Source organism: Prosopis cineraria, unplaced genomic scaffold (assembly GCF_029017545.1).
Source record: "Prosopis cineraria cultivar Desert tree isolate PC_DT_omini unplaced genomic scaffold, ASM2901754v1 PC11, whole genome shotgun sequence".
Taxonomy (NCBI): Eukaryota; Viridiplantae; Streptophyta; class Magnoliopsida; order Fabales; family Fabaceae; genus Prosopis; species Prosopis cineraria.
Window position 1 is genome coordinate 23208776 of NW_026555342.1, and position 12482 is coordinate 23221257.

Genomic DNA, 12482 nt, shown 5'->3' on the forward strand with positions numbered 1-12482 from the left:
TAAATTTATATTGTGCAGATTGATCATAAGAAAAGTTTATTAAGATTTTATAATTTTCTTATAATATATATAAAATAAAAATCTAAAAATAAAATAAAAAATTTGGACAGTCGAAATTTTCTAGATGCTCAGCAAGTGATGAGGACTGAATCCAAACGTCAAATATATAACAAGGATAGAAACACAAACCCCAGTTCCCGAAGTCTTTTGCAAACAACACCGTTTATGTCCCTCAGTGTCCAAAGTACTGAAATAGTCAGAAGTACAATGAAGAATGAAGATGTTGCGAACCCTATATATGTAGCCTCTGTCTCTCTCTCTACACACACACACACACACACACAAAATATACGTCTCAGAACTGTAGGTTATCAAATCTTTAGAGTGTGAACGCTAGTGTGAACGCATAATAAATTACATGGACCTCAGGCCGAGAACCGACAAAATATAAAATAAAAAAGAAACATGTTGCAGCAGAGATCAATTCATACTTGGATGGTAATTAAACATATAAAGGAAAACGAGTACGGATGGCCGAGAACTTAAAAAAGAGTTACAATATAGAAAGTGCCATTTTCCATTGTTGGAATTATAAGAATACTATAATGTGGTGCATGTAATGAATATATCTCTATCTATTTGATTAGTTTTCACATTTTCAACACTTTCGTATGTTTAGACAGTTATATATGCAACTAAATTTTCATAGAATACCTGAACTTTCATTTGTAAACCTGACAAGACTGTATAATGCTTCTGATATGAAGTTCAATTGAAGTTATTTTTCAATTTTTCCCCTCTTGGTGTTAAGAATCTTATATATATATATATATATAATATTGCTTGCAATTTTCAGGCCTTGAATATATATGTATATATAGATGTAATTATCTTAGTAGAACAATACACATGATTATTAGTAAATATAATTATCAAATTACAAAATTATATTAGATTTTTTATTATATATATTATATTACATTGGGAAGGTTTGAAGCTTTGAATCTATCCGCTCCTCACTCTCATACCCTTATGTTATCAGTCCCATGTTGAGAAGTCTCACATGAGAAGTGAGATTTATAAGTCAAAGGAGCTCTCCAAGTGCGTAGTTAAAAGTCGGTTCTCCATTTCCCATTTCTTATCAAATCCATCACCCAAAAGCAGATACTTCTTGCGTGGTTTCAACCTGAGAAATACTCAAAGCGTCAAGGTAATTAGGTCCGATCCAAAACAACTTTGAAAATAAAACCACTAGTGGTTTTTGACTGCCCTAAAAACAGTTTTCCAGTTTCCAAATGAAGGATTCGAAGTGCATCATTCATAAAAATCATCTCTCTCTCATTAAGACCTTCCCAAAAAGAAGCCTTCTTCTTCTTCTTCTTTTTCTTTTTCTTTTTCTTCATCTTCAACATCTTAAGTTCTTTCATACTTTCTTCAGACGCCCACAATTTTCTGTGAGTTCTATAACAGATAAATACTGTTCAACAGAATTAGGTAGTTTGTTTATTTATAAACGTCCCGCGTGTATATATGTTGATGTATAAATACTCTATCAGTATATTCAATAAAGTGTGAAATTCATTTTTTCCCCTTCAATAATTCTCAAGTTCTATGATTTTGAAATATATTATTCTGACTCCTAGAATTCCTTTGAAGATAACTGCAGCTTTAATTTACTGGTTGTTGCGTTGCTGATCTGGAAGGCCAAGCAGTGAATAAGCCCTATTAGAGGAATATGGGGAAAAGGAAGATTGAGATTGAGAGGATTGACAATTTAGCAAACAGGCAAGTCACTTTCTCAAAGAGAAGAGCTGGATTGATCAAGAAAGCAAAGGAGCTTTCGATCCTCTGTGACGCCCACGTTGGTTTGATCGTCTCCTCCGGTACTGGCAAGCTCTATGAATATGGAAGCTCCAGGTTCCTCTTGTTCCCATATTAATTTATTTATTTTATTATTATTATTATTATTATTTTATTATTATTATTATTATTTTTGCTTTCCTTTTTTTATCTGAAACTATCATAGCATTTTCTGTGCTATTATTTCTTTCTTTCGTTTTATTATTAATTTTTTTTCTTTTCAAAAAAGATATAAATGAACTATCTTGAATGTGATCATATTCTGTCAGCTGATTGAAAGGTGTGGTTGTTGGTGCCAGAGGAAAAAACTCCCCCCCCCCCTCAAAACATAATAATTCAACTTGCATCTATTAAAGAGCATCTGGGAGCTTGAAATTAATGCAATAAAGACTTGTGTCATCTCTGTTTTTTCTTTTCACTTGTTCTTGTAATTTTGTTCATCCCTTTTCATTTGAAAAATAATAAAAAAATGGATTCTTTAATTCTATTAGCTTTGTATATTGTTTAGCCATTCTTCTAAAAACATGGTATGTTATTAGTGTGTATTAGTGGTTATACATGTTGTTCTGGTTAAAGTAATTATTTTTCCGTTCTGATTAAAATCCTTTGTATAAATGGATACGGACATTATTTAAATTGTTGGCTTTCAGTGGAAATCTGCTGCAAACTTAGAAACATGAAAAAAAAAAAAGATGTGTGTGTGTTAGAGAGAGAATATTATCCACATACATGCATGTGTTAATTGTAATGTTATCAGTGCAGTCTTAAAAGAATAGTAAGGGCTTATTTGTCTAGCCTGTTTAATGAAAAAAATCACCCTTTTTCTAAAAATAAAAAATTTTAAAAAATTAGGGTTTTCGTTTGATGATTTTAAGGAAGTATAAGAAAAGCATATTTTTTATTATTTTTTAGAAGTTCTTTCAAATAAAAAGTGCCTTCTATAATTAAAACTAAGCACAAAAATAACTTACTTTTCATAAAAATATAAGAATTCCTTGTTAGCTAGCCAACCCATCTAACATTTGGTCGATGAAATAAAGAGCGAAGTGATCTTCCTTGTGGCTTTGTTTAAATTTTTGTAGTCCATATAAAATTTTCAACCAGTAACTGTTCAAGTTAGTATGAGCTCGTAGTGCTAATCGGTAATCATTAACTCATTGTCATTCCTCTTTTCTTAAGAATACACTGCATAGGGCTAACCCACAAGCTTTCAAAAATAGGATAAATGATCCCAGCATTCAACCACTTAATTACTTTCTTTGTAATTACTTCCATCATCATTGGATTTCACCTGCTCTAATTTTGAACAGACTTCTTTTGATTATCCTCAAAAAGTATATATTTTATTCATCACAATTGAATGGCTTGTGTCTTTAATGTTCTCGCAATTATCCAGTCCAAAGCTCTTTTATGATCTCTAAGAATTCTCAACAATCTTTCTATTTTATCTTCAAATAGAGTAGGAGACATAATAACTGAAAGTGTCGTAGGTTCACCCAAATATGCACATAAAAGGTGGGATGACAAAGGCTTGAGCTCCGATGTTAGTGCTTGTTCATTGAAGATTTCAAAAAAGAAACTTGCCTAGATTCCAGCTCTAGGGATTCAACTTGCCTTGTTGAGTTAATGCAGCATGGAGAGGCTTGAAGTACTCTCTTGCATTCTAATATATCCCCATCTTTCACTTCATTCCCAATGCAGCTTATAATGGGTGTTTTACCCAAATCTCTTGAACAACCTCATTAAGTACATCAATTCTAAAACAATTTTTAGTTTCTCAAGGATACTTCATATCTTTGTTCATGTTGAAATGACATCTTCATCATTCACTCTGAGCTTGAGTTCTGCTTTTTAACACCAATTAAAGCTCATGCTATAGCAAGGAAGGGTCTAACCATGATGAGCTGCAGATTCCTATCTTCATCACAAGATTCTCAATTATACCCTTTGGATAAGTTAAAGTCCTATAAGCTAGTGGAGATCGTCACATAAGTTGATTGAGGTTCACCAAGTCACAATTTTCTGAACACAAAAGGTGGGATCAAGTTAACACTTGAGCCTAAGTCACATTGTGCTCTATATTGAAACTTATCTCCAATCATGCAAGGAATAGAAAAACTTCTGGATCAGCTTATTTAGAAGAATAGCATTGCAATGTTCAAAGTGCCACAGTTATCATCCAATCTCGCTTTTTACTCAACATTTCTTTCAAAAATTTAGCATATTTAGTCATTTGTTTTATAAAGCCTCAATATATAAAAGGTATATTGATGTGTAATTACTTGAAAATCTCCAAGAATTTCTTGTACCACTTATTAAGATCTTCATTTGAAATCTTTGAGGGAATGGCAATGATGGCACCGAAATAATGATGCTCAATAGTTGTTCCCATTTTCTTATCTACCGTTTCTTTTTCAAGATCATCACCTTCAATCATTTTTGGAATGGAATTGAATTCTCCATCTCCGTAATATCCACCATCTCACAACTTACATTATTATCCTCATATACAATCCCATAACTTCCCCCAACATTGTGATGCTTGTAACCCCTCACCCCCAAATTAGTGAATGTAACTTTTAACTCCACCACCTAGATTAAATGTCCTTTTACCCTAAACTAGTATAAATAAGCATCTTGATATATTGAGACATGAAGGAATAATATAATTAGTTTTTATCAAAGTATAGATGTTCGCTCTTCTCCCCATTGGCCCCTGAGCCACTTTTGTCTTCACTCTTGTCACCTTCCTTCTTGTTAGATCCGTTATCATCCTCAATAATGACCTCAAGATCTCCTTGGGCATCAAAATTTGAGGGCTTGGTTACTTGTTGCGTACCTCGGGTAATTCTTTAGCACTCCCGAGAATGATACTTTACACTCTTCTTTGCCATCCCTCTTTGAATTAGGAATTGTATTGCTTGGTTATCCTCCTTGGTTCAGTGCATTCATCATTGTTGCCAACTGACCAATTTCACCTCAATATTCTTAAGGATTAGTCAACTCTTGCATTAATGCTAGCTTGCTTCTTATTACTCTTCTGATGTGATCATGAATTTAAGCCGGCACATTCTCTTCTAAGTTTTCCTTATGCTTTTGAATAGGGATAGATTAACCTTTCTAGTTGAGAGAGTCGCAGAGGTGGAGTTGGCTTTGCACCAAAAGTTGAAGCACTGAGAGATTCACTATGTTTCCAAGAGAGGGGAGGATGAGTGTGCCACCGTAGGTTCATTGTTGCCCAACTGACCAATTTTCACCTCAATATTCTTAAGGGATTAGTCAACTCTTGCATTAATGCTAGCCTTGCTTCTTATTACTCTTCATTTGAGTGATCATGAATTAAGCCGGCACATTCTCTTCTAAGTTTTCCTTATGCTTTTGAATAGGGATAGATAAACCTTTCTAGTTGAGTGAGAGTCGCAGAGGTGGAGTTGGCTTTGCAACCAAAAAAGTTGAAGCACTGCGAGATTCACTATGTTTCCAAGAGAGGTTAGGATGAGTGTGCCACCGTAGGTATTCGAGTAAGGATTTTCCTTGACCCCTCTGAAAATTCCCTACATAATTGATGGCCTCATATTACATAATTATAGGACATCGTTTTTGGCATATTTACAATCCTCACTTATTTTAAATGAATCGCAAGTGTATGAGTCAAATGAAGTACATAGTGGAATCAAGGTTGTCCCACAAGGAACTAAAAGTAAAGAGAAATTGTGCACAGGCTAAACTTATTTTCATCTTAATTAAACAAATCAATCAAAGAGTGAATTTCATTGGAAATAAAATTTAAAATGCAAATAAGTTAATGAGAACAAGCAATTAAGAAACACCCTAGGAATTCCAAGCCCCCCTCCAAAACTGTGCAATTCATTTTCTTCTTGTTGTCTAACTAAATTTCCAGTTTAGGATCAAGGGTCTTAATTAGATATAGGTGTCTTTTGATCATACTCAAACTTAATTTTATGATATCTCAAATAGAAAGCAAGAGTCAAATAATTATTCAAAAGCACTAACTAGAAAATTGACCCAAAATATATAAGATATGACTCTCTACATTGATAATAAAACCATCCAAAATATATGAAAATTAGAGTCATTCCGCCCTCACTAATTAACAACACCCTTAACTCTCCAAGACTTCTCAGGTCAATATGTAGCTGGCTAAAATGCTTATGCCTAGCTAACCTTCCGTTTCACGGTTTACATTAAGTATATATGATAGACGAAGTTAGTAAGTTAAAAATGTTATGTTGAATAAAAATTTAATGTTTTTGGTAGTCAAATTGGGTCAAGAAATACATAGACCTGCCAGGCTTAGTGAAATTAACATTGGGTTGAGTTGAAGCAGTGGTCATAGCTTAGACTTTGGAACGTGACATGACATTCACCTCCATATAAGAACCAAAATTCTGGTACGCCAAACATTGGCAAAGTGCAGCTTCCCCTCCTTTTTACATTTAAAAGAAACTTTTATGAAGTACGTTGCAATAATGTCCTCATGGATCTAAGTGAATAGGAAGGAAAAATTAAACTATAAAGTGTTTCGGATAGTCAAACGACTAACAAAAATCAATCATATGGACACCAAACAAGTAAAGAAATAATAACATTGCCCGCTCTAAAATATTCTATGATTAATGTACAATGAGTCCTAACGGTGGAATTCTTTGGCTAGTGAAGATTATCTGATTTTACTTAATTTACATTGAGAAAAACATCATTTTCATCTAATTGATTGAATTCTCTGCTTATGACAGCATGAAAGTCAATTATGCCGCTACGATAACACAAAAAAGAGGAACATCATCCGCTTATGAATCAAGCTTCAGAAGCCAATGGTACAAGACCAAATACCAAACGCACCATAAGCGAATTACAAGTAACTATACAATGAAGAGATTTGGACCTGGGGAAACATCTCCCTTACATATTCTCATGCCTTCTCCCTTACAATTGCATTACACTTTTCTCAATAGATTATTTTATATATGTGCTTGCATTTTTCTTTTTGAGCAAATATTTGTGCTTGCATTTGTTAGTTTTGGCAGAGGGAAGCAACGATCTTGAGGCAAGAACTGCAACACTTGCAGGAATTGCACAGGTACAATAAGAAAATCAGATGCACATTGGAAGGAGAATTATTCATTACATTATGATAACAAAAAATGTTGATCTCAGCATGGAAAATGCAGATGACCAAGCCCTACAAACACGTTATTTCTGAACTCACTTAGCTATCATAAATTATCTCTTCTAAGTGCAATAGTTTCCCCTTCCTTGTACATTGGATATAACAAAATGGAACTATGCAGTCAAACCTTAAGTAATTTGTTTCCTTTTGGAAAAATGTAGGCAATTGATGGGTGGTGAAACAACTTTCTGGTTTGGGCATTAACGAATTGAAAAATTTGGAAAATCAACTGGAGATGATTTTCGAAGAAACGTCCAAATTAAAAAAGTTATGAAAGATAATTTCAACTCCATATCTACATTTAATTTAGCATGTCCACTACTTCTCCAAGACAAACGTATATGAAATCTTAACTGATCATTGATTTGCATGAAGGATCAAATTTTAACTGAAGAGATTAAAGAACTACAAAAAAAGGTATTCAAGAATTTTGTTACTGATTGATTTCGCCCCCATGTGATATTGACTTCCCAATATTTCTGTCATATTTATTGAATGCCATTGCAGGAAAATCAAATTCGTCAAGAAAATGTGCAACTCCATGAAACAGTAAAAGTCATCAGTAAAGAAAATGCAGAATTACAGACAAAAGGTATTTATCTTTTCATTCATATACATTATAATTAACAAGTTCGCCCTCATGTACACAAGATCTAAGGAGGGAAGAGGTATCAAGTTTGTTGAGTCCGTGTTGTGTTATTTATTAAAAAAGCTAAATGTTTCAAGTTTTCTTTAATTTCAAAGCTTTTTTTTCTTTCCTTAGATTTGTGAAGAAAAGGTTATGAACGAGGAAAAATAGGAATTCTAATCCTACAAACACTGTCAGCAACAAATATGAATCACATGTGCCTATCCATCTTCAGCTGTGCTTGCCACAGGCTCAATGTAGTGATCACCAGCGAAAGAGTCACAAAATTGGCCGGGTATAAACCTTCAAAACTGATGAAATAAAGATATACAAAGATCGAAACACACATTTTTTTTGGGTACATATCGAACCCATGCATTTGTACGTGTAAATGTTGCTCATTCTCAAAAAATTACAACTAAGCACTTGATTATATGAGTAAATAACAAATGAAATAAAAAATTAATAACTAATGATTTTACATCTTAGACAAAATTAACAAGCAAAAAGTACTTTGATCTTTTCATTTTTGAAAATTATTTTAACTTCTTTTAGACTTTTAATAATTAAGTCACACCCTTAGTCCCTAGTTGAAATTCTCCCTAAATTATTTAATTTCTAAAGAGATCGAGCAAAATAATATGGCTCCTCAATAATTGAAATTATCTTAAATTAAGTCAAAACATATCATTTCTGGTATAAAAAACATGTATTGATAGTGTTATTCCACATCAAATCACATAATGAGTACTTAATAATTGGCAATGGTAAATAATAAAACATCAATATGCCAAGCAACGAACCAAGTAAGTTTAAATTAAAGCTCAATAATTTTACTAAGAATATATATGCGTACTAAATATGTAGATAATCAAATTTAATTACCACTTTACCCAAAAATAAATAAATAAATTTCAGTGTCAATGCGAATGCTACTATATATAATGAGAATTAATGTGTTGACTACCATTTAGGAGGCCTAAACTGACTTTTTCAAAACTCAATACTGATATATGCTTGTTTGTGGTTAACTCAAAATTGACTTCTGCAGTATGGAACATCAACTTAAAACTAGGTTTTGCAAATGAAAAAAAAAAAAAAAAACTACTTTTAAATAACTATATTTTGTAGACGAAAACTATTACAAACTTGGGGGGGGGGGAACACACACCGCAGAGTAGTAGCAGTTAATTTGATAGTCTACTTTTTGCTAATTAATTCAATTTAATTAAATAATGGAAAATGGCAAGTTGACTAGCCGAGTACTTAATTAATTAATTAATTAATATTATAAAAAGTGTCGCATTCCGTTGTTGGAATAATAAACTAATGTGAATAAATTAGGGCGAACCGTTTTGATTTTCACACTGACCAATGTATCCGCTCATTTACATGTAAAGTTAACTCCGTGTTTTCTCTGTTGATCTGTTAACTAAAATATTGAGGGTTTTGATTATTTAAGAAAACAAAGCTTCGTCGTGCTGCAACAGTATCATGTGGACTTACAGGCAATAAATCCAAAATAATCATCAAATATAAAATAGTGCTTTAGTTGGCTGAGGACTTATCAGCTAGTATTAAACGGTCCGGCGAGTTATCAGAATTATTTTAGTTATTTGTTTATTGATCAAGCGAATTCCAATGTCTGATAGTCATTTTTGGACCCTGCAAAAATACACAGTATCGATGAACTTTATGAACAGCATGCGGTGGACTGCACTGCGGTTCTTACGAGCTTTTGCATTATGAAGAATAATTATAATTAATTAATGAAAAAACTTGTATACTTAATTTTATATACTTACTATACTTATTTTCAATTAAATTAAAACATATATATTTTTTTTATATATTATTTAATTTATAATAAATTCTTGTTATTGCTATTATTAACATATAAAATCCACATGTCTTAATTTAATTGAATAAACATATGTTAAGTATATAAAGCTAAGTAAATAAGTCTTTTCCTTAATTAATCTAATTTTTATTAGATTTATTTGTTATTAGAAGTTATTAAATGAACATACATTAATTAAATTATAACAATTTAATGATAATAAAAACTTTTAGTTATCAATTTGGTCATTAAAATTTAATATTTATCAATTAAAAGTTTCATAATTATATATAATTAGTCCTTATGATATGATATTCTCCTTCAAATTAAAAGGACTAATTATATATGTATGGTTTTGAAACTTGAGGGACCTTGATTGATAAAAAAATAAATTTTATAGACAAATTGATAACTGAATCAAATTTGAAGGACTAATAATTTTATTATTCCAACAATTTTCCTTTTGAATCTCAACTCGTCACTTTTCTTCATTTAAAATTTTTAAACTATCTAAACAAAATAGTTTAAAAACATAATTTTAAATGTGAGATTGGAAGTACAAGATTTAAAATTCAAATCTAAATCCACCATTTAAATACTACCTTATGCATATATATATTTGGATGCATATGAATTTGGATTGAACCAAATTATTATTTAAGTAATTAAAATGTGTGGATTTGGATTTGGATCAAATCCAAATTCTACCTCAATTCTTTTATAATTTTAAATCCCTTCTAAACCCTTATAGTTTTTCAAATTTTCATGGAAGCCTCTTTCTTCCTTCGTGTTCATTGGTTGACTTCGTTGCCTTCTCAACTTTGACATCGATGATCGGGACTAGAATGCTAACAACGATTAGAATTGGACCACCAGCATTGATTGAGACCAGACCACTGGCAATAATAGGATCGAACAATAGACTTTGATTGGGACTAAACGGCTGGTGCCGATCGGGATTGCACACCTAACTTCAACCTAGATTAGACGATGGCCTTCTACAAGGATTGCACGACTAACTTTGACAGGACTAGACCACAAACGTTAATTGGGATTTGATGGCAAACATTGACTGAGACTAAATGGCTGGCACTAATCAAGATCAAATAGCTGGCTTTGATCAAGACCAAATGACAGGTGCTGACCTTACATAGGGACTGCATGACAGACTTCAACTAGGATAGAATCGTCGGCGCTAACAAGATCAGATGTCAGAGCCGATCGAGATTAGGCAACCAACTTCGACCAGGATCAAACCATGGAGTCTATTGGGTTTAGGAATTTCAATTTTAATTCACTTTTAGTTAGTCTTCGCTACTCAATATTGGTCCACCACCACCGTTGATATTTGATGTTGGTCCACTGCCATCATCAGGTGATGGTCTGTCATATCCAACTGATGTTAGTCCACCCACTTCCATCACTGATTGGGACCAATCTATGATTACCATCTACGATCCACTGCCTTCATCGTCTAACAACAAATACCGTTATTAATAGGGAATGGTCTGGTGTCTTTCATCTACGTCCCATTCGCAGCCCTCAAACTGTTGTCATCATTCCGTGCTAATCTATAGGTGTTATTGGGGACTAAACTGCCAACATTGATCAGGACTACATTATTGCTGCCAATCAAGATTAGACCACCAATTTTGACTAGGATCGAACCGCTGACATTGTTTGAGTTGCCTTTAATTCAAACATAGAATTTGAAATTTAAAATTTTATTTAAGATCTAAACAAGGGATTTTAATATTATAATTTAAAATTTTTATATCATCCAAACAAAGGATTTACAATCTATAAATTTAAGTGTTAGATTTCAAATATATGTGAGATTTCAAATCTAAATCCCACCAACTCAATTTCACCCATCCCAGCACAATCTTAATTTATTTCAAAAATTAGTACTAACCTTGAACTTGTACAAAATAAAATGTGGAATAACTCTACAAGAGAATAGAAGTCATTAGCAAAGAAAATGCAGAATTCTACCAAAAAAATAAAAAGAAAGAAAGAACATGAAGAATTGCGGAAAAGTTATCATTAGATCATGTATTCATGTGCATATGCTGTTAATCTCTTCGTTCATATTTATCATTTATAGTACCAAACATATAAGTGAAATGTATTTAAGTTGGCATTTTCCCATGTTCAAACATTTGACCATGTAAATAACCCAATATAACTCAAACAAAATGGAAAATTTGTCAAATAACATGAGTACTCAAGGATTGACTAGATTGATAAACAAATAAACAAAATATACCAGATAATGTTCAAAAATTAAGGTTTAAATTAAACTTCAATATATTTTATCGGAACGTATATTCTCGAAATGTAGATCATCAAAATACTAATTTGATGATTTTTTATCTACTTCACCCAAGAAATAAATTTTCAGAGTGTCAATGTGAACAAATAAGAAATTATGCGTAGCAGCTAAGTTATTGCCGGTGTACATTTTTCCAATTAAATAAAGGAAATGGCGCAAGTTGACCAGGAACTTACAACACAGAAAGTGCTTTCCATACCAAGAGGGATTAATTTTAGTGGAAGGGGCTATAACCCCTTAAGTATGATGTTTTAAATTTGAGTTAATACAGAAAATATCTTTAAAAAATCTTAAAAATTAGACCAGATAATATTTGAATCTGACCAAGTTAAATAGCCGCATAAAGAGTTTAACATCGTTCGAATAATAATATATTAATGTTATTAAATTAGGGCGACTCAGTTTCACCATTGCCAATGCATGTATCCCATCATTTGTTGATGATTTACAATTACACTTTGTTATTCTTAGTTAAAAATATTATGCATGTGTTGTTAATTCTTTAATTTGTTTTCTCTTTTCTGTGTCAGTTAAAATATTATTTGAGGGCTTTGAGTGTTTCAGGAAACACATTTTCAATATTCATCTCGGGATATATAAGAACATTATCACGTTCACGTGGGCACTA

The 12482-nt window shown here is 32.2% G+C and overlaps 1 pseudogene; it reads left to right on the forward strand.

The window, feature by feature from the left end:
• Window positions 1-1735: 1735 nt before the first annotated feature.
• On the forward strand, window positions 1736-11016 carry LOC129286347 (MADS-box transcription factor 23-like; annotated as a pseudogene).
• The last annotated feature ends 1466 nt before the right edge of the window (window positions 11017-12482 follow it).